This window comes from Palaemon carinicauda, chromosome 7 (genome assembly GCF_036898095.1).
Source record: "Palaemon carinicauda isolate YSFRI2023 chromosome 7, ASM3689809v2, whole genome shotgun sequence".
In the NCBI taxonomy this organism is placed as follows: Eukaryota; Metazoa; Arthropoda; class Malacostraca; order Decapoda; family Palaemonidae; genus Palaemon; species Palaemon carinicauda.
In genome coordinates this window covers 173,413,578-173,435,170 of record NC_090731.1, presented here as the reverse complement: position 1 = coordinate 173,435,170, position 21,593 = coordinate 173,413,578, and the positions used below count along the sequence as shown (strand labels likewise).

Genomic DNA, 21,593 nt, shown 5'->3' with positions numbered 1-21,593 from the left:
CTGTATTGGAAATTTTTTTGTTCGCCATACAAACCCAGAAGTTATACTGTGCTTCCCACCTCATTCACCTCTGCAAGCCCTAGGTGCAGATCAAATTGGCTGCAAGGAGGTTGTGAGTGTTCCTCCCTACCCTTCAGGAACTCTGGTAAGTTCCAAGGTGATACACCTATTAAAGGACTCTGGTTTTGACTGTTTTATCTAGTTAGGAAAAATACAATTTACTTGAGGATTCTGCCTCACCATAGTTTTTCGATAGACCAAACACATTGATGCTGATTATTGAAGGTATCAGATCAATTCCCTCCATTTACCTTTTTGTACAAACTCTAATGTATGAATTTCTTATCAAGTTTCAAGGCCCTCATGCATTGTCTTTACCTCTATGGCCTTTCCACTGGTGTTAAATATATTGCGGCTTCCATATGTACCACTTCTTAAGCTATGGATATCGTATATTTCGGCAAAAACTTTTGTGGTGGAAAAGACCTTCATACCATCTGCCAGAAATATAGCAGAAAGTCATAGTATAATACAAAGTGAAACTGAAATAATAACACAGTAATTGTAATAGTTGTGATTGTATTTTTCAAGCTACATTAAAATGCTCCAGCAAAAATGTAAAATTAATGGTCAATGCTTAATTAAAGTTACATGGTTAAAACTTAACATAATATACAAAAGTGTACTACTTTTTAAAGTACCAAAGTAAAAAGAATAGCTTCCATTTTCTCATATTTTATTTAAAAGGTGATAAAACAATTTGGCTCACATAAGAACAATTATTTATGGACGGGCCATTCCGTAAATCACAACCTAGCGTATCACTTTAGTTAAAATTTGAAATAAGCATCACAAAACAAGACCCCCTACCTGTTATTGTGTGTGTATGTGCGAGGCCTTAGATAAAATGGTCACTTGCTCTTCACTTCTCAAAGATATAATGTACAGTTCATTAGTTACCCCAGATATATACAGTAATGGCTTTTATCTTTTTCAAAGATATAGTTAAATTTTCCCAAGCTTAATAATCTTTACTCTAGCTTTCTTTCACCTTTCTATTATATGTAGCAAGGCATGCCACCAATTAAACAAAAAAGTATACAATTTTTATATTAATCTGTGCAGATAAAAAATTAGTAATTTGCATTTTCCTTCACTACAAACCTACATTCTTTTCTGCTTCTCAGACAAATGCAGGGGTGTGATGATGGGGTCGAGCCTGGGGAAGGGTCCTAGCATGTGCTTACCTGCCCCCACACACTATAACAAAGCTGCCCTCTAGAAGATCAAGTCTTGGCTCATCTTCCTTCAGCAATTTAATCATCCAATTCACTTCTTTGGGCGAAAGCGTCCGAGTCGAGTTGAAGGGGGAGTTTCTTAACTTCAAGGCCTTCCTGCTACCTGACCCTCTGTGGAGCTTGTATTAGACTGAATTTCATCTCCTTGTGACCCAGTTAGCGCAGGTGTCGAGGTTATGGTGCGTCATAAAGAATATCGCCATCACCCTGAAAGTATGAAGTCTGTATATCTCTTCTGAACCTCAGATTTGCTCAAATCCTTCCTTGTAATACTGTTGAGGGAGATCAGTGGTGAAGCCAGGAGGCGACGTAATGTATGGCAGCTGTTGTCGTTTCCATAGAAGAGGGACTCAATTCTGAGGGTTCTGGTTCCGGGCATACATCTTCGAAGTTGACAGAGGACAACCGGCTGATCTTGAACTTCCTCTCAAAGGCAGGGGAGATTGCCAATGCTTCCTTCTCAATAGGTATGATCTGGGGAGGGAAAGGCGATCTACCTTCTGTTGGCAAGCAACTAAATGTTGCTCAACTTCCTGAATGAGGCCACAGAACTTCTGATTTCTCTCATATGCAAGTGTTTTCCTTGGGCGTCCATGCAAATTAATTTGATTTCTGACGACGTTGACTGGTCGGGGATGAGAGGCCTCATTGTAGGTGCACTTCTGTCAATGCCAGTGATCTTCCTACTGGGAGAGGTTAAGGAATGGTGGGAGCAACTCTTTGTTTCCTCTTCCGAAGATGAGAAAATCCACGCAATACAAGCGGCTGGATATGGAGTGGTGACTTGTACAGTATTCTCTATTGCCCTGTTATCCCGATTAATATTTTTCTTGAGTGAGTGCAAGGGATGATTAGGGTGACACTCCTCTATTCTCTAGAAGTTTGTGGGGATTGGTGGCATTCAACCACATCGTCATCCAGGCTTCTGCGATGGGAAGATCCTGGATTATTTATTCTGGCCACTCTGTCCTTCAGAGAATGTTAGAAGACCTGGTGTTAATCAACATTGCACGAGAAGCGGAGTTCACAGTAGTCTCCCTTCTCCTGTAGCAGCGAACAAGCCGAAGTATAGACGTACCCAGAAATCCTCCTCTTCCCAGGAGAAACACCAGCATGCTTTCCGCCCTTCTTTGGCAACCTGGTCCTAGTTTGCACACTCTGGGAAGTGGGTACTTCCAAACCGCCAGCTCCAATGAGGTCCACGAAAAACCGGATAGTTAGGAAGCCGAGACTGAAGGATGACCAGATTTGTTTCAGGGCCTCCTCTCACACTATCTCGAGAAGAACTGGAGGGTTACGCCATCAATGGGAACCTTCAGGTTACCTCATCTTGAACTCCATGTGTTGGCTTGTTTGGACTAGCTATCAAAATTGCACTCTCCATTTGAGCTGGTTTGAGTTGGTTGAGGAGATGCATAACTTGATCATGAGCTTCTTCAAGCTGCAGTACTTCTACATGCAGGCTGCTTCACGTTACTGCCAGCATGTAGGTTAATCTACATTTTTCACTATACTCATGTCTGCTGCGAGTATGAGCCTTTTTTTCCAATTTGAGTAACTGCACCATTCTTCTCCAGCTTGTGCTTCTCTTGGATTGCCCATACCCTTCTTAACCCGAGCTTTGAACGATAGTTCTGGATCCAGTGTACCTGGAATATTTCGAAAAATTTAATACAGTATATACAATCAATTATGCACATACAGTTCCTTTATATAGTAAGGAATATTAACACAAATTCTAGGAACATTATACACAAATACTTGACATTGTGAAGACCAAAATTTATGTGGTCTCCATACAGCTTCAATTATATGATTATGGTTTTTTACAACACAACAGTTAGTTTAGTTTTTCCGAGAGTTTTAGGTTCAACATTTTTAATAAAATCTTTGTATTTAATCTTGTCAAAGTACTGTATATTAAAATTATTATAAATATTAATTCAATTTCTTATTTCAATACTGTAGCATTGACTGCTGTAGTAAATCCCTAAATATACAAAATGACGCTAAATCATACAAGTGCACAGTATGAAAGGTAAAGAACATGGAAATTACCTTTTAAGTTTTTAACAGTATACACTTTACATATTCAAGGGCAAGGTAATTAGGGAAATGCAACTAACTTTTGATACTAAGAGTCTACAAAATTCTGTAAAGTTGCTTTGTTATCCCATGAATCCATTGTTAATGGTTATCTTAGAGCCTAGAGAATTCTGGACCAAATAAAAAGCAGTTTCTATTGACCAGAGTTGCAGATATCACGCCAAATTTTGCAAATAATTTACCATATTCACCAGAATTCCTTACCCTAATTCTGGTCAATGGAGACTCTTGGTTGTTTTGGGCAGAAACTTCTATGCTCAAAGATTACGCAGAGCAGTGGATTTCTGCGTTAATATTTTTTTTTTTTTATCACCTTGCCCTGAAAAATAGGATTTGATTATGTCAAAACTACCCAGTTACTCCTGAGGGTCACAATACCTGAAAATGAGTTTTCTTCAGTGGAGAGGGAGGGCATCCGATGCTAGCACAAGTGGTGTTGATTCTGGGCTAGTGACTTTGGTAGAGAATTCTCCTGATTTCATTCCAGGCACTCCAGAAAGCGATGATGAAGAATGTGGCCCTACTTCCCACTCTCATCGGTTTGGGCTGTTCAAGATAAGGTCTGAAAGCAATGAAGCATATATGCCGGAGTCAGACGAGTCCAATTCATATTGGAGCAAAGTTGTTTCAGAACCAGAGGGAGAGATAGAAGATTCAGAAGAGGAGTGTCTTCCCGATTTTAAAAGGATAATAAAAAGTGCTGCATGTAACAACAGTATTAAACAAAGTAGACCTTTTCCCTTCTTTGAATGCTGATGCCTCCTCTACGAAGGCTAAGATGTTTGATGATCTCCAAGTGATTGGCAACATCGAGAACAACAATTTAATGAGCAGTACTCCAACGCAAAATTTTTCTAATTGGCGGAACTCCAGCAAAGCTGAGGCCGAATCAGATTATGATCCCGAGTCCTACTTTTACTGGAAAGAAATCTAAATCTAGATTTTTATTTGAAACAGATGAATCCTCAGAAAATTCCAGTGTAAAGAACAGTGATGAACTCTGTGAAAGTGAAGATTCTTCAGGTAGAGTAGAGAACAGAACAAAGAAGAGTGAACCTGATAGTGAGTTATTAGATGAAAGTGATTTCAGCTTACCTCGATATGTCAGTATTCGCCAGAAAAGCAAAGGTACAATTTCCCCTGTACCCCTGTGAAACACTGTGGATGGTTACAACTTCAGGAAGGCCGTAAGCTAGATACAGATGAAAGTCAAGCCATTGATGATTCATCTGGGTCTTTAGATGAAAGGTTTCCAGAGTCAGTATTTAAGAAAAAGCTGTTCAACCGAATAGACTGATGATGAAACTGACTTTCTCACACCCATTGGTAAGTCTCAGAGAGAGGCATTTCAAGATGCCTCTTTGGAAATCGAAGATACTATAACACCATTGTCCTCTCCACTAAACAAAGCTCATTCTCCACAAGAAAAATATGGCCACAGATTTAAAGTAAAAAAGAAAACCACTATATGCAGAAAATTCACCAAGCTCCCTGAATTCCCCCATCAATGTATCACCTGTTCAAAATTCTTCACCTTGCCTTCAATCACCTGAAACTAATAAAACTTTAACACCCCAAGAGAAATATGGACAAATTTAAAATAAAGAAGAGGACTCCCCAGAAGGAAAGCATTTTGAATGCATCTACAGCAAGTAGTTCGCCTCATATTCAATATGCTGTCACTGCTTAAAAAGCAGTGACAGCATATTGAATATGAATGCCATGGATTACGGTGCCTACAACTATGGAGGGAAGATTTTTTTTAACCGTGAGCAAGAGATGATCAGAGCGATTGCAGAAGCTGTGCAAGATCTTCATGATGCTTTAGAAAATGCTCCTGACATCAATGAAGTTGAAGAGGAAGAGCCAGGTGAGCTTTCAGTTTCATTAATGCCCCACCAAAGAAAAGCCTTGGCTTGGTTGCTTTGGCGTGAGAGTCAGCTTCCGGCCGGTGGTATACTTGCTGATGATATGGGTCTTGGCAAGACATTGACAATGATATCGTTGGTCCTAAAGCACCAAGAACTCTTTAGTCATGGAAAAATATCGTAGGATTTAATTGGCCCAAATGATTCTAGCCAGGAAAGCGATACAGAAAAGAACGCAGATGAAGAGAAGTGGCATCAGAAGAAAAATTATATTGCTCTTCCACAGAAAAAAACTAGTACCTTCCAGTGGAACGTTGGTAGTTTGTCCTGCATCGCTTATAGGACAGTGGGATGGGGAGATCAAGAAACATGTCAGTAAAGGGTTGCTGAAAGTTATTTTATAACATGGCAGAAATAGAGAAAACAGAGTTCATGCCCTGGCACAATTTGATATTGTCATAACTAATTACCAGCTTGTGATAAGGGAGGCTTTTCCATCTGGCAAAAATAATAAGAAGACCAATAAAGATGAAGTCCCAAAGATCAAGGCCAAGCATCGAGGGATATCGTTTCAAGTTGGGTGGACGAGAATAATTCTCTATGAAGCGCCTATAATTCGAAATCACAAGTTGTTTGTTTATTACAAGGTGGTCTGAGATGGGCTCTGACCATATCGGCACCAGTCTTGGTACCAGCCTTTTCTTCCCAATTTGTCCCAGTCTGTCTCTGGCTGGCTTGTCCTCTTTATTGTCTGTTCCAACTATCCTGATTGCAACTTTGATGAAGTCCGCTGAATGTCATATACTGAACCTGAAATATTTTAGAGCAGTAAATACAGATGCATATGAACATAAAAAAGTTCTCCTAATTATTAAGCTATATTAAGACTAATTTTAGCAACTATACAAATAATCCTGTCAATCAGTACAAAGGCCAATATTTCTTCATTCATGTATCCCAGAGTAACAAAACCCTTATAAACAAACTACTCTACCTTGAACAGAAAACCACTGTAATTTACTTCAAAGAAATTTAAATAACCTAAAAGTAACAAACTCATCCAAAATTAGTTCACTATTTACTTAAAGCATTTTCAAAGAAAGTGTCTTTCAAACTAAAAATCTCTAGCATATTTTTCATTACTGTACTTAAATTTCAATGACAAACCATGACCACCGTCATATGAAACGGATAAAGTCACTTTATAATACTGTATAGTGTCGGTAAAACTATATGATAAATCCTAACCCTCTACTAGCCCAATTTCTTACCCTCAGTTCCTGGCTTGTCTTATTGCTAATGACAGGGACAAATTTTAACCCTTTTACCCCCAAAGGACGTACTGGTACGTTTCACAAAACATGTCCCTTTACCCCCATGGACATACTGGTACGTCCTTGCAAAAAACTACATTTTTTTGCATATTTTTGTTAACTTTATGAGAAACTTCAGGCATTTTCCAAAAGAATGAGACCAACCTGACCTCTCTATGACGAAAATTAAGGCTGCTAGAGCAATTTAAAAAATATATATATTGCAAAATGTGCTTGGAAAAAATAAAATGCCTGGGGGTTAAGTGTTGGAAAGTAACAAATAGCCTGGGAGTAAAAGGGTTAAAAGCCATAAAAGGAAGAGGGAGCAAGATAAGAAACTGTTAAGTCTATATTTGTATTCGATCCTGTGCCCGAAGCACTACTCGGTCATTTGAATGAAAACCTTTCACCTTCAAACAGGCCTTATCAGGTTCTTATCCATCAGTGAATATTCTAGTCAAAACAGGTGAGCGCCATTTCAAGTGCATTTGCTAATATCAACCCATAAACACAAGCAATATATTTTAGAAAATAAATATTAAAGACCAATAAGTTATGCAGTATACCATGACAATTTAATTTGAAGACATTTGAATTTTAACCCTTTTACCCCCAAAGGACGTACTGGTACGTTTCACAAAAGCCATCCCTTTACCCCCATGGACGTACCGGTACGTCCTTGTAAAAAAATGCTATAAAATTTTTTTTTTCATTTTCTTGATAATTGAGAAAATTCAGGCATTTTCCAAGAGAATGAGACCAACCTGACCTCTCTATGACAAAAATTAAGGCTGTTAGAGCAATTTAAAAAAAATATACTGCAAAATGTGTTGGGGAAAAAATAATCCCCAGAGGGTTAAGGGTTGGAAATTTCCAAATAGCCTGGGGGTAAAAGGGTTAATACTCAGCATGTATAAATATTGTGTAACATTCAACATAACCCAGGACCTTGGAGATTTTCTCTACATACCTCATGTCCTCCGTGGAGAAAATCTTACAAAACCCATGTCATGAGGCATTTCCATTCTCAGGAAAAACAAATACAGTAACAGTGCCTAATTCCGTGCTTCTAGGAAGAGCTATACTTTAATCTAGCCAGGTGTCCTTCCAATACCCTTGGTAGAAGATTATGTAAGGTCTCTCGCACAGCAGCAGCATTGGTAAAAATATCAGTCTAGTTCTCGCCAGTTACAACATTACCTTTGGTAAAGATTAGAAATTAGTTAGAAAACAAGATTAAGAAGATATATTCTGTATATGCTTTTTCATATACTTTATTACTAGCATAAGATCTAACTTATCATTAGAAAATGTTTAAGCAAATATCAAGCTGTAAAATAAATGTTTTTATGTTTAGCTTGAAAACACTAAGAAAAACCATGCAATGTTTTCTGAAAAATGTGTATCCATCACATTTGCAAAGAAGTTACTTATGGGTGAAGAACTTGCCAATCTGTTGTTCATTATAACATTGTAAAGAAATAAACGGTATTAATGGATAAATAGACCGTACTGAACTGTAAATGATAGTATCAGAATTGTACCAACCTAAAATATTGATTAATATTAAACATTGTGAGCTAATCCCTATGAGTTAACTAGGAAAAGAAATTGCAGTCATAATTTGGAGAGAATTATCGTCTCACTTCCACGTAACATCTCTAAGCTTCAAGTTCGTGGTTACTGATAGGATAAGTTATGAAATAAATTTTAAACCAATATCAAAGCAAACTAGTAGTCTGGTATTTAAAGTACAGATACATCAGTATGAAGTAAATGTTTATATATAATAGTTGAAGACATCGCCTGATGTCATAAATTTCTTTATAGTGCAGGTCGCTTCTACGATTACTGGATTCTTTCTAATACTGTAATAGGTCGCGTAGTGTCTAAACTGGATTTCTGTGTATCATATTGGCAGCATCTTCTGAAGCTTTGCATGTGATTCTTAAATATAATGTTGAAATGTTTTAAGCAATGGCACAGTACTGAAATTTAAAAATAATTATCTAATTATCCACTTTTTTTTCAGGTTTGCAGTTTGTTCTCGATTTACGGAATCACACGATGTTGAAAAAGCATGGCAGGTAATCAAAAGGCTAACCGATATAGTGCTGAGTAAGGAGTAGTCATAAAACAGTATTTCTTCAGTCATGATAGTGATGCTATCAATTTTATGCTGTGCATTTATATTTATGTAATTATTTCAGGTCATATATTCTAGTCTTAAAATTTATTTTAATTCTAGTCGAAGTTTTTTTTTAAATATGTAAAAGTTTTTTTTTGTCATTTTTGGGGGGACTAAATTAGAAATTGATTACCTAATAAATTACCAGTGTTACCTAATTATATGTTCAATCCTGACACTAGGAAGTTCTGAAAGTGTAAAATTCATGTCAACCATGCATAATTAATAACTTTTAACTGAATGCCCTTTTTCATGTTTTATGTTTTACCTTAGCTAGCTTTAGTGTGTCCTTGCCTTTCATCTTGAGCGGTTATATTAAAAATTTTTATTCTAGTTAAAAGTCTACATATCCCAGTTTCACACAAGCTTAGTTCTTCAAATTGAAAAGTCTAATTACAAGGAAGTCCACAAGCAGAGGTTGAATTATGTAAAAGTAATTAGACTACTGTATACTACTGCGAGGATCTTATTCGAATATTGTTCCGTAGAAGACTGATAAGAAAAAGGAAGTTAAGCAAATCAACTTTTCTTGCCTTTATCAAAGTAAAATTTGATTTCCATGCATTTTTTTCCGAAGTTCTTTTATTATTAATTAATTAGTTTGGCTTATAAGTTCATTCGGCCTCTGCCATCCTCGGGGTTAGGCAATAAAAATACCTGCGAATTATGTAAATCTACTACAAATATTAATGCATTAATTAAAAAAATCTACAAACTATTAACGTCCCCATTACCCTCAGCTCTTACTAAGTCACCACCCAAATTATGTTTCAAAATAGTGGCGAGTTGATAAAAAAAAAAAATTGCCAAAGATTAAAAAATTACTGTGCTTTGGTTTAAAGAAAAACTTGGTACACAATAAAGGACAATTGTATATATAATATAACTACTCTTCTTAGCGCAAAAAATATTAAAGCACTGGATTTAACATTTGTTTATTATATAGCTGAATAAATTTACTATCTATAGATATATTTTACATATATATTTTGTAATGTTTTCATACTTTTAAATGATAAAAAGATAAATACTGGAAATTACAAGGGGCAAAATACAGACATTGGTTTCTATTACACTGAAATTTAAAACTAATCCTCATGACCAAAATTAAGACTTCTATCGTCCCGGAGCATGTCAGTCTTCTAGTGAGAAAATTTGTTTACCAATTTATCAATTAAAGATAGATTTTCCCCAATGGTTGTGTGCAAAATTTTGTCAATTTATAGGTCTTTCTCTTGGTTAATCCTCTATTCCTATTTTCATTACCAAAAATCAAAATGTCTCATTACTCTGTTTAGGATAATCTGTGTTGTGCAATGTGATTGTTAATGCAAGAGAATAATTATTGTGAAATGTAACAATGTATGATGTATTGAATTCAAAGGTAATAAGTGTCCCAATGTATTATAACTAACCTAACAAGCAGGTATTCTGCTTAAAACACATCCTGTCTTCCTGCCTGGACAAAGTAGAAGAGTCATTGGAATGTTTTAACCTCTTATTATGCTTAAGAACTTTTAGTATTTAGTTAATCTTCTTTACTGGGTGTACAGAACTTAAGGTTAGTGATATATCAAATATTGTTCAGTAAATAATTCAGTAGTTATAATTGCCAACGGTCTGGAAAGTATTTTTATTGTACAAAAATGTAGTTACAATGCTTTCTTCCCTGTCGGATTCTAAAGGTTATTCAATATTTCAACAAGTTAACAGCTTTTCAAACTTCACATGATGTACTTAATCTCTACATTTCATAAGTACCGACACTTTCAGGAAGGTACAAAAGTTGTTGTACAAATATATACTTTGTCATTTCAAAATAGTGCCGAGGTAGCAACAAATATTTTGCAAAGTGCAGAAGTTTTCAAAATTTATACTTTTATATGAGATCCAAAAAAACTCCTATGAACATTTTCTGAGCTACGATAAAAGTATTACATCTTGAAAAATAAAATATACTCATATGGTTGGGAAAGTTTAAGTTTTTGTGAATCTTTATGTTTTTACATCACTGCAAATTATGTTTTCAGCTTGTGAATTTTCATGACTATCCTAGGCACAATGGTTTTCATAATATTTGTAAGTGGTTATGAATTGGTAATGAAATATAGATGTGTAGCAAATATGAATTAAATTGTTATAAAAAATTAGGGCAACACTTGAACAGCCTTATATTGCTATAAAAAATATCTTCAAACATTAAATACTACTGTACCATATTTCTAGCAGTGTAAAGAACATTTGTATCCATGATGCAGACCAAGATGAAATCATTCATAATGGCTATCATTCAAGTTTGAAATCACTAATCACTTAAAGATTTTAATTTTATTACTAATTTCAATGTACAGTAAATTGATGATTTGACGGAGACATACTTTTTTATATTGTCACCTTTAAAGCATGCTTTAACTTCTTCACTAACCTATTTCATTTAATTTGAAAATATATAACCGTAGCTGCCTTATTTATTTTATACTGAACCCTACGCTTTTAAAGGTTAGCCTAAAAGAGACTTTCTTTATTAAATTAAAAAAATAAAATGACATTTTCAGTAATTAAGACAACTCAGAAACAAAACTAAATTGGAATCAAAGAAAAAGTTGTATTTCATTGCTGCTAAAGTCAGAATGATAATTATGAGACCCTATACATATGTTCAAAGTTGTATAAATTTTTCTAAAGATTATGCAAATGTGTATATTTTAGTTAGTGCATATATTATAAAATCAAAATAACCAGGCAGGTTCAAAATATGAAATTGGAACTTACTTAGTTCAAACTTACAGCGAATATTTTCATGTTTAAGTGGCTGACATGAGTTTGTAATCATAGTTTATATAACATCTATTTTAATATTTTTACTGATCTTGAGATAATTTATATTCTTTACTCATCACTTTTTATATAAAGTTTATTTATTTCCTTTCCTCACTGGACTATGTTTCCCTGTTGGAGCCTTTGGGCTTTTAGCATCCTGCTTTTCCAACTAGGGTTGTAGCTTATATTGAACTTCATAAAGTTTATTTTTATAGTAGACTCATCTTTTGAAAATAAGTCTGTTTACAATACAAAAATACTATTTTTCTAATTTTTAAGAGTGAAACTCTTGTTATATAAAGAATCACAATATTATAAAACAACACAAAGTGTTCTAGTTACATTTAGTGTTAAGATACTTTACACCAGGGAACTATAATGGTGTTGGTGTATAAAATATGCATTTAAAATCGAGAAACACAAGTCTATATGCATGTACAGTGTGTATGTGTAATGATGTATGTAAAATGTTGTTTACGTGTCTAGAGAAATTGTTCTTTGGAAAATTTTATTCCGTTTCAAAATAAAGATGTTGAAGTACACTAAATTTGAATGACCTAAGAAGAAATACAACGAAAAAGCTACTTTACAATCAAAACATATTTGAATTATGCTTTTCTTTATAGTTTCATTAACTTTAATACAGTTATTCTATTCAAGTACTAAATTTTTTGCAATTAAGAAATCCTCATACAGCCGCTGCTACAATCCAACACTGTAGTGACAGAAATACTTATTTAACTAACTTCAATAGACAATTCTGAAATACTTACAGATATTTGTAAACACCAGCATTCTTAATAGGCTAACATGTTGCCAATATATTTTATACCAGTAACCAATTGATTTAGCCGCAGACCATCTCTGGTGCAAGGGTGTAATCTAGGCACTGTAAGAAATAGGAAATTGTTAAATAAATACACATACTGTAAGGGGAAAAAAATAATATTTTATTTTTGGATTAAAAGGCATCAAATGCTAAAAAATCTTGAATTCTTTCGTGTGCAAAGCCCCAGTTACTGTTTTTTTCCCCAATATTATATATATGCAAGTTACTTGCCTCTAAATATTCAACAGACTGGATATCTACAGTAATTTATGCAAGTAAGAAATTAATGGTCTAAGTTTCCTAAATATGGTTGACTGGATATCTACAGTAATTTATACAAGTACAAAATGAATGGTCTAAGTTTCCTAAATATGGTAAAATTTTGGAGCCATCTTAAATATTGAAAACCAATGGAAACGGCGAAGCCAAATCGTACTTCAAAATCATCCATTGTTAATTTCTCTGGTGGAGTTAAAAATTAAAAAAACCCAGGCCTACATAGCTGAGGACTATGAAGCCCTTAGTAGGAAATGATGAATGGAGAAGTATTGATTTAAAAGCTCAAAATGGAGAAGACTGGGAAAATCTAACCGAGGCCCTTTGCGTCAATAGGCATAGGAGGAGGAGACGATGTACATCACCATACGTAGCCTTTCATTACCCAATTTTCTAGAATAATGTACTCTGCTATCTTTACCACCACTTCTTCAACTCAATATTTCAACTTAATTTTCATTAACCGGAGTGCTAACGTCCTACTAGGGGGTGAGAATTTGCTTATAGTCATGTATCAGCCTGATAAGAGTACTTTATTGGCTATGTGCGACTTGCTGGGCAAGCTTAGGGAATTGCCAGACAAAATTTCAATATATCGTTTCATGACAGAACTTATACCAAAACAAAATTTTGTATGCTCCTATGCATGGAAAAGCCTTCTTGCCTTCTTAATTTTAAGCAGAGTTGCTACAGTACACATGAAATAAAACTAAAGATCCCTTGCGCAAGAAGGCCTCTGGAATTACATCTGCAGGAAAGTGGGAAAAAAGAAAGAAAAAAAAAATCAAACATTGATACTACAGTAAATTTATAATTCATTAACTCTTGTGATTTGTTACATAAAGAAATGAGTAAATATCATCCATGAATAAATATAATTGAAACTCTCTACTGGGGCAAACTTGAAATTTAAAACTAAAAGATAATCGGTGATAACAGTAGTGATGCGTACTAGCCAGATTACTAAGGGGGAACCAAAAATGCAATTTTCATCAAAAAGTATGGACAAGCTTTATCATATTTTACAATACAACAAATTTTAAATAACTTATATTTTTCCTAACTATACATACCGAGACTTTCATAAGGAGTAAGATTTCAGCCAAGCTGGAAACTCTGGTATTAAAAATTATAACTGTATTTAGTTACTGGCTGGTGGCCACTAATCCCTGCCTCTTCGCTAGTACACTGGTAAGCTGCTTTGACCTTCTCTTAGGAATTGCGGGGCAGTTGAGGCCTAAGGAGAGAAGTGCAACCACGAACTCATGTTTGTAATTAGTCAAAATACAATTTACTTAAAGAATTTGTGGCTTGCTCCTACAAACCTTCGTCCTTTAACAGGAGATTTATGCATAGGAGGGAGAAAGTTCTTATAACCAAACTGGCTGGTTTAAAATCCTTGGATGTCTAACACTCGGACGAGGATAGATTCAAGAGTTTCGACTCCCATCCACCTGCTATCAACATGAGAAAATATTCTTGGGTAAAAGACTAGGTTTCTGTGTGTACACAGACATTCATGGATAAACCTATCCTTAGAAAATACACTGTAACGTATGGATGTTACGAGTAATGAACTCGCATTTATATCAGCACTTTTATTGATGCAATAGGATAGTAGCTTACCAGCATCAGAGTCCATCCTAACAAATAATGGGATGACTGTAATACCCCAAGGGAGGGGTAAAGAAAGATGGAAGGGCCAGATATTCTCATTCTTTCCAAAAGTTGTCACAACCGTTTTTAGACAAAATGCTTCTTGTTCTGTGAGGGGTGTTCCTTATGGCCTTGAAGGAGACAACACAGTGGAAAATAGAGTCCCAGGATGACTTTTTCCATTTCTCCGATATCTTCCACTTCCATGGGAGAGAAGTGGGTAGGTCTCTTAAAAATGATAGCATTTCTTAACACCAGATCCTCTCGCTGGCTTATCTGCCTTGCGATTTCGGCGTCACAGAGTCTACTTCAGAGGACCCAGTTTGTCCACTGGTTGGCCGACTGGCAAGCCAGAAAGGCGAGACTTCACCCCTGAAAGGACTAGGTTGGTACAGCCCTTTTTGTCCTTGGATTTAAGAGAAATCCCAAAATGAGGCCTGGCCAGTATCCTAATGAGGAACGGACCTGCAGACTGTGTTGTCCTTGAGTTGCTTTTTCAAGGTTATGGAACTCCATTGGTCAGATCAAGGCTGATCGTGAATAGAGGATCGCTCACTAATAGGAGAGTTGTTTTGAACACTTAAATGCTTATGGTTAGGGTGGTTTGGGGAACAAGCATATTCCAATACTTGCGATGAGGACGAATAAACCAGGCGAGTACTTGTGGCCATAGGTGCGCCTCCAAGGCAAAGTCTCATATACAACAGTGTGCTGTTACACGAGTGGGTGCAAACAGGCATATTGTGTAAGTGTGCGCAAACTGCAGTGCGTGAGAACATAACGTTGAAAGTGCTCAGTAGAATATTCCTCATCAAGTGATGGTAGAATTATGAGCTTGCAACAGCGGCCTGAAGTGCACGCTAGTATTTAAATACTTGTGCACACAGGAGTCACTAAGAGGCGAGAGTTTCTGTACCCAAGACCTTTTATGGATAGGAAAGAGCTGTCTTGGATATTCACACATCCCAGAGCATGAGTTTCAATCTCAAAAGCCAGTCATTATTCTGAAGAATATTAAGAGTTTTGCTTGTCTCAGAGGAATCGCCTCAAGACTTTCTTATGAAGAAAGTGCGCTACATTGTGTGCAAGAGAATGCATACCCAACCCATATGCCAATTTTTCTTTAAAAAAAATGGGAGACCACTTGGGTATGTGCAAGAGACTGATAACCCACTCATCGGAAGGGTTGGAACACATTTGAAAGAGTCTCTTAGTGAATAAATGGGACCGAACAGCTACCTCATAAGAGTTTATCTTTAAGAGTAGTGGTAGCACTCAGAAATGTGCTTTGGGGCACTTGTGCGTACGAGGCTGAGGATATACTTTGAGAGCTAGCTTTTTTTAGATGCACAAGTATCCACTAGAGCGTGTGAAGTATGAGGAACTATCAAGATTTAGATCATCTTCACAGATATAAGAGCCCTCTAGGACATGGGCGCTCTTACGAGGGTGAAGATCAATCTCAAGATGTGCTTTTTCATCCCATGCATTGCCAAGTGCCATCTCAGAATCCGTTGAAGCATGTGTATCTTAGATCGTATGTGATCATGAGGCTCAACCTCATGAAAATTCTTCCTCCGAGTGATTGAGCCTTAGCGCAAGTGGGAGGAACAGGGTTAATCTCAGAGAACCCTTCCACAGAAAAGTGCGCGCTTTCTGTAGTGTGCGAGCAAGGGTCTTCATGACTTCTCAGGTTTGTATCTACCTAATTGAGAAGACTCTGGAGATCCAGCCTTGGAAAGGTTGTGAGCATGCTTTGTGCTGTCAACTGATGACTGGTCCCATCAGGAACTGGTGGCACACTTTCCACAAGAAGGCCGATGGTGCAAATACCTGAGGGCGAAAGAAGAGAGAACTGGCCGATTTTTTTGGCCTCGGGAAATTCCATGAAGGTGAAGAGTCATGCTTTTCCTCCTCCTTCCCCCTCTTGTTGCAGTCTACCCACTGTGGTGATGACCATTCATTACACACTATAAAAGGAGAATACTTGCAAGCAGTCATGACCCCTGAAAGAAGGACACAAAGAATGCGAGTTAATGTTATTTCTGCTCATAAAGGTTAGGTGGCAAATTTTAGCCAGCAATTCCAGGGAAGGACTGCATGCCTGTACATTATTTTTACCATTCTGCAAAAGAGCAATCAATGTTTGCAAAGAGAAGAAATTAAACTAGCTAAGTTAACCCTTTCGCCCCCAAAGGACGTACCGGTACGTTCTTGCAAAACACTTATTTACAGGTTTTTGCATGTTTTTGATAACTATGAGAAACTTCAGGCATTTTCCTAAAGAAAGAGACCAATCTGACCTCTATGACAAAAATTAAGGCTGTTAGAACAATTTATAAAAAAATATATAGCAAAATGTGCACGAAATTTAATCGTACCTTGGGGGGTAAAAGGGTTAAGGAATCAAAGAACACTTCCATACTGCTCGGCGGCTTTAACAATATGCCTGTATGGTTGGGTATTTCTCCCGCCACCTCGTCAATAACATAGCGATCCTAGTATCAACGCAGGATTTTATGCAAACATGCACATACCGTATACAGATGTGCATCACCTCAACACGCTAGAAGAGTCTTCTAAAAGAGTTCACCGTAGTGATCCTGACTATTTAAAGCATACTTCAAGATATATCTACGTAAACCATTCAGAACGTGCTATGAGCACATCACATGGATGCTAAAGTCACAGTATTCTACCTTTGAACATGCTAATTGTGCCTACTTGAATGCATCCTAGTATGTTCCAGGCATGCCATTCATGGGCATTCTTCATGGAACCCTCACCTTCTAAGAAAGCCTTATTTTTATGCTATTGATACCATACTAAATTGTTGAAACATGACAAATTTGGAATTAATTTGTATTTTTACTATCCATATAAACCTGAAGCCCTTTACTAAGGAGATATACTTCCGCGACAGCTGTATCTAGCTGTTGAAACTAAGCGACGTGCAACTACCCATCGCTAGTTAGCGGAAGGGGTAGCAAGGGGTAGGACTAACCATCCAGCTCACAACGCACTAGCCAAAACACGTCTCTTTGGAGGCAGGACTTCAGGGGGTAGGTGATGGCGGGCCAGTATGTATAAAGAGCTTCAAGTTTGTATGATTAGGAAAATTACAAATAAATTCCAAATGTCATTTATTCTGGCACAAACCAAACATTTTAGTTCTTCACTAAGGAGACTTACAATTAGGTGGATGGGAGTCCAAAACAAACTGATTGGTAAATAACCAGGGGCGCGACTTTTGTGCTTCGCACGAGCTGTGGAAGAGAGCAACCTATCATCTCGCTACCTCTCATTGAAAGATAATGACCTGAGCAATTGGTGCGAAGGTGTGAGAACCAAGCATTGCGACTACCAGATAAGATCTACCTTAGAGCTAGGCTCCTCACTTGTCTAGATGTTGCCCAATCCTACCTCAATGGGAGATCAGGGACATAAACACATTACATGTATCAGGTTACACAAAGGACAATAGTATCCACGAGAAGTCAGCGGAGAACCGCTTGCCGAGTTCTTCAGATGCTCAAACCCCAAGGGAAGGGAGAAGGTAAGAGGCTGGTGACTCATATTCATTCTAGCCTTACAACTGGATGACATCTGCCCTTGACTGACTGCTACTTGTCCTATAAGGGAACTGAGGTGTTACTGACCATGTTTTGTGCAGCCATAACAGGACCTCTGGAGAAAGTGTCAAGACTCCTATGGGTTACGTCTTGCAGGTAGTGGACTGTGAGCGTTGTTTGATGGTTCCACACGGCCGCAAGTAAATCCTGCGCCACAGAGAAGTTCTTTACGACGCCAGGGTGTGCTAGTAAATCCTGCGTCACAGAGAAGTTCTTTATGATGCCAGGGTGTGCTAGTAAATCCTGCGTCACAGAGAAGTTCTTTATGACGCCAGGGTGTGCTAGTAAATCCTGCGTCACACAGAGAAGTTCTTTAAGATGCCAGGGTGTGCTAGTAAATCCTGCGCCACAGAGAAGTTCTTTAAGACGCCAGGGTGTGCTAGTAAATCCTGCGTCACAGAGAAGTTCTTTACGACGCCAGGGTGTGCTAGTAAATCCTGCGTCACAGAGAAGTTCTTTATGATGCCAGGGTGTGCTAGTAAATCCTGCGTCACAGAGAAGTTCTTTATGACGCCAGGGTGTGCTAGTAAATCCTGCGTCACACAGAGAAGTTCTTTAAGATGCCAGGGTGTGCTAGTAAATCCTGCGCCACAGAGAAGTTCTTTAAGACGCCAGGGTGTGCTAGTAAATCCTGCGTCACAGAAGTTCTTTATGATGCCAGGGTGTGCTAGTAAATCCTGCGTCACAGAGAAGTTCTTTATGATGCCAGGGTGTGCTAGTAAATCCTGCGTCACACAGAGAAGTTCTTTAAGATGCCAGGGTGTGCTAGTAAATCCTGCGCCACAGACAAGTTCTTTACGACGCCAGGGTGTGCTAGTAAATCCTGCGTCACAGAGAAGTTCTTTATGATGCCAGGGTGTGCTAGTAAATCCTGCGTCACACAGAGAAGTTCTTTATGATGCCAGGGGTGTGATACTATCAGACATCATGAGCTCTCGGTATACGGTCAAGATGATTAGAGTCCATAATCCTCATAAACTAACTGCCTAAGTCATTTTCTCCACTTGTTGAGAAATAAAAAAAAAAACCTTCTCATTTCCTAATTCTTTATATCATTGTATTGAGCTTCATTTAACAAATTCTAATTCACAAATTCTTCTGTTAAGAATTTGTGAATTGAAGCTCAAGACAATGATATAAAGAATTAGGAAATGAGAAGGTTTTTTTTTTTGATTTCCCAACAAGTGGAGAAAATGACTTAGGCAGTTAGTTTATGAGGGTGACGATATGTAGAGCTTGATCTATTACCCGCCTGATTCAGGTGGAGATAAAAGTTTCTCCTCTTCTTGACTCTCCTTATGTTAAGTCTATTAATCCAGGGATGAGCTCAACGGTCTGTTTGAGAAATCTCTGTGCCCTTATAGGGCAAAGTAACAACTGATCTGGGCTATCAGTTACAGAACAGACACACTCAATATGGAAGGGCCTGATTCTAGGGTCTGCATAACTACAAAAGGTAGAGGGTTATTAGACCTCCATCTCCTGGTTCGGGTATGTTTCGAAGAGATCATGTCCTTCACTGGCACTCATCGTGGAGGTCAAGGTGAGAAGCAAGAAACTCTAGAGTTAGGTCCTGATCCGAAAGCTGACTAGAGGTAGGGAGCATTCCTTTATGGGAACGTGATCCAAGAAATAAGCTTCGAGGAGGTTGTCTGACTTCTGATTGGGGACCAGTAAGTTCAAACCTCTGAATGACACGAGGCTCTTCCGTTACTTTTCTTGTTTCTGTTCAAAACAGTGACGAAGACTCAGAGCCCAATGGTATTCTGTAGTGGTTGAGACCGAGCAGGATCTTTTCCTCCCCAAGGTAGCGAGATTCACTATCCAGGGGAGATAGATGTAGAGCGGCAAGAAACCTTTGCAACTACATACCTCCATCTTAGCAGAGAAAAACCCTCGCCTGATGGAAGGCAAACGTCTACCTACAGGGTACTGGTATCTAGCCATCCTTAGACTACTTGCGGAAAGCCTCTCAGAGAGAAAATGTTGAAAAACCTCCAGGATACACATCATGGGATGGGTGATTGTGGCGAATCCCCGACTGATTGAGAGAACCGTTCTCTTGATATCTCTGCAAACAGGAATAGAGGGCCCAGGCACCCTTGTGCTTGCTGCCACTGCCGAGGATCTTTGAACAATCTGTCAATGCCCTTCCAGAAAGTCTTTCACTCATCAAACAGCAGTGAGGGGAAACGCATGGGTGTTCCACTGAAGTCACGCGGCCTCTAAAAGAGGTGCCCCATTACCCCGTACTAGTTAACAGTACCATCAAAACTTTTGGACGTGAAAAATGGACTCATTATTGTTACTATTATTGTTACTATTATTGTTATTATTATTAATTGCCAAGCTACAACCCTAGTTGAAAAAGCAGAATGCTATATGCCCAGAGGCTCCAACAAGGAAAATAGCCCAGTGAGGAAAAGGCAGAATGCTATAAGCCCAGAGGCTCCAACAAGGAAAATAGCCCAGTGAGGAAAGGAAAAAAGGAAAAAAACATCTATGTAACTATAAAAAACTAACAAAACATGAAGAGAAATTAGATAGAATTGAGTGCCAGAGTGTACCCTCAAGCAAGAGAACTCTAACCCAAGATAGTGGAAGGCTACGGTACAGAGGCTATAGCACTACCCAAGACTAGAGAACCATAGTTTGATTTTGGAGTGTCCTTCTCCTAGAAGAGCTGCTTACCATACCTAAAGTCTCTCTTCTACCCTTACCAAGAGGAAAATAGCCACTGAACAATTACAGTGCAGTAGTTAATCCCTTAGGTGAAGAAGAATTGTTTGGTAATCTCAGTGTTGTAAGGTGTATGAGGACAGGAGAATCTAAAGAATATGCCAGACTATTCGGTGTATGTGTAGGCAAAGGGAAAGTGAATCGTAACCAGAGAGAAGGATCCAATGTAGTACTGTCTGGCCAGTCAAAGGACCCCATGCATGAATCACATGGCTAACTGAGGGAGAGACAGGTCCCTCAAATCTCACTTTCTGAGTTCGCCTGGCAAGAAAGACTGCTAGGAAATTCTCTTGCCCGCACTGCACTGGGCAATTTGAGTTTTCTCTCCCAACGGCTAGACAGAGAGAAGACTTTTAAAGAAAATCTTTGTCTAGGCGTTCCATGTTGTGTCTGCGCTCCAATCCCGGGGAATTTGTATGGCACTGTCGATAGGTGTTGGAACATAGTTAAGCTGTGTCGTGACAGGAGAGCAAACGCCCGAACCCTTTTCTTTTGATGCATCCCACTAAAGCATACATCGAGGGGAAGGAGAGAGGAAATATTTCCTTGCAGAGATTAGTAATCTCTACCTTCACAATCAACCTCTCCTTCACTCAAATCCATAAGTACCCTACAAATAACGAAAGGCTCAGTAGTCACTGGATGGGACTTAAGCTACAACTTCCGCTGGGGCCACAGAACTCTGTCAGGCACCCCAGCAGCGCAGCCATCAGTGCGTCCGTATGAGGTTTCACACGAGAAAGGGATATGCCGCTTCCCCGGGTCCTCATCCCTGAATGGATGGAACAACATGAGTAAGGGGAGAGCATGACCAGAAAACCTATTGTGTTCATCCAGGGTTATGACTTCCAGGGAAGGCGAGAGTGCT

General features: G+C 38.1%; 1 pseudogene; it reads left to right on the top strand.

Annotated features, from left to right (window-relative positions):
- The window catches only part of LOC137644665 (aromatic-L-amino-acid decarboxylase-like), a 48,822-nt pseudogene extending 36,754 nt beyond the window's left edge, over positions 1-12,068 (top strand).
- The last annotated feature ends 9,525 nt before the right edge of the window (positions 12,069-21,593 follow it).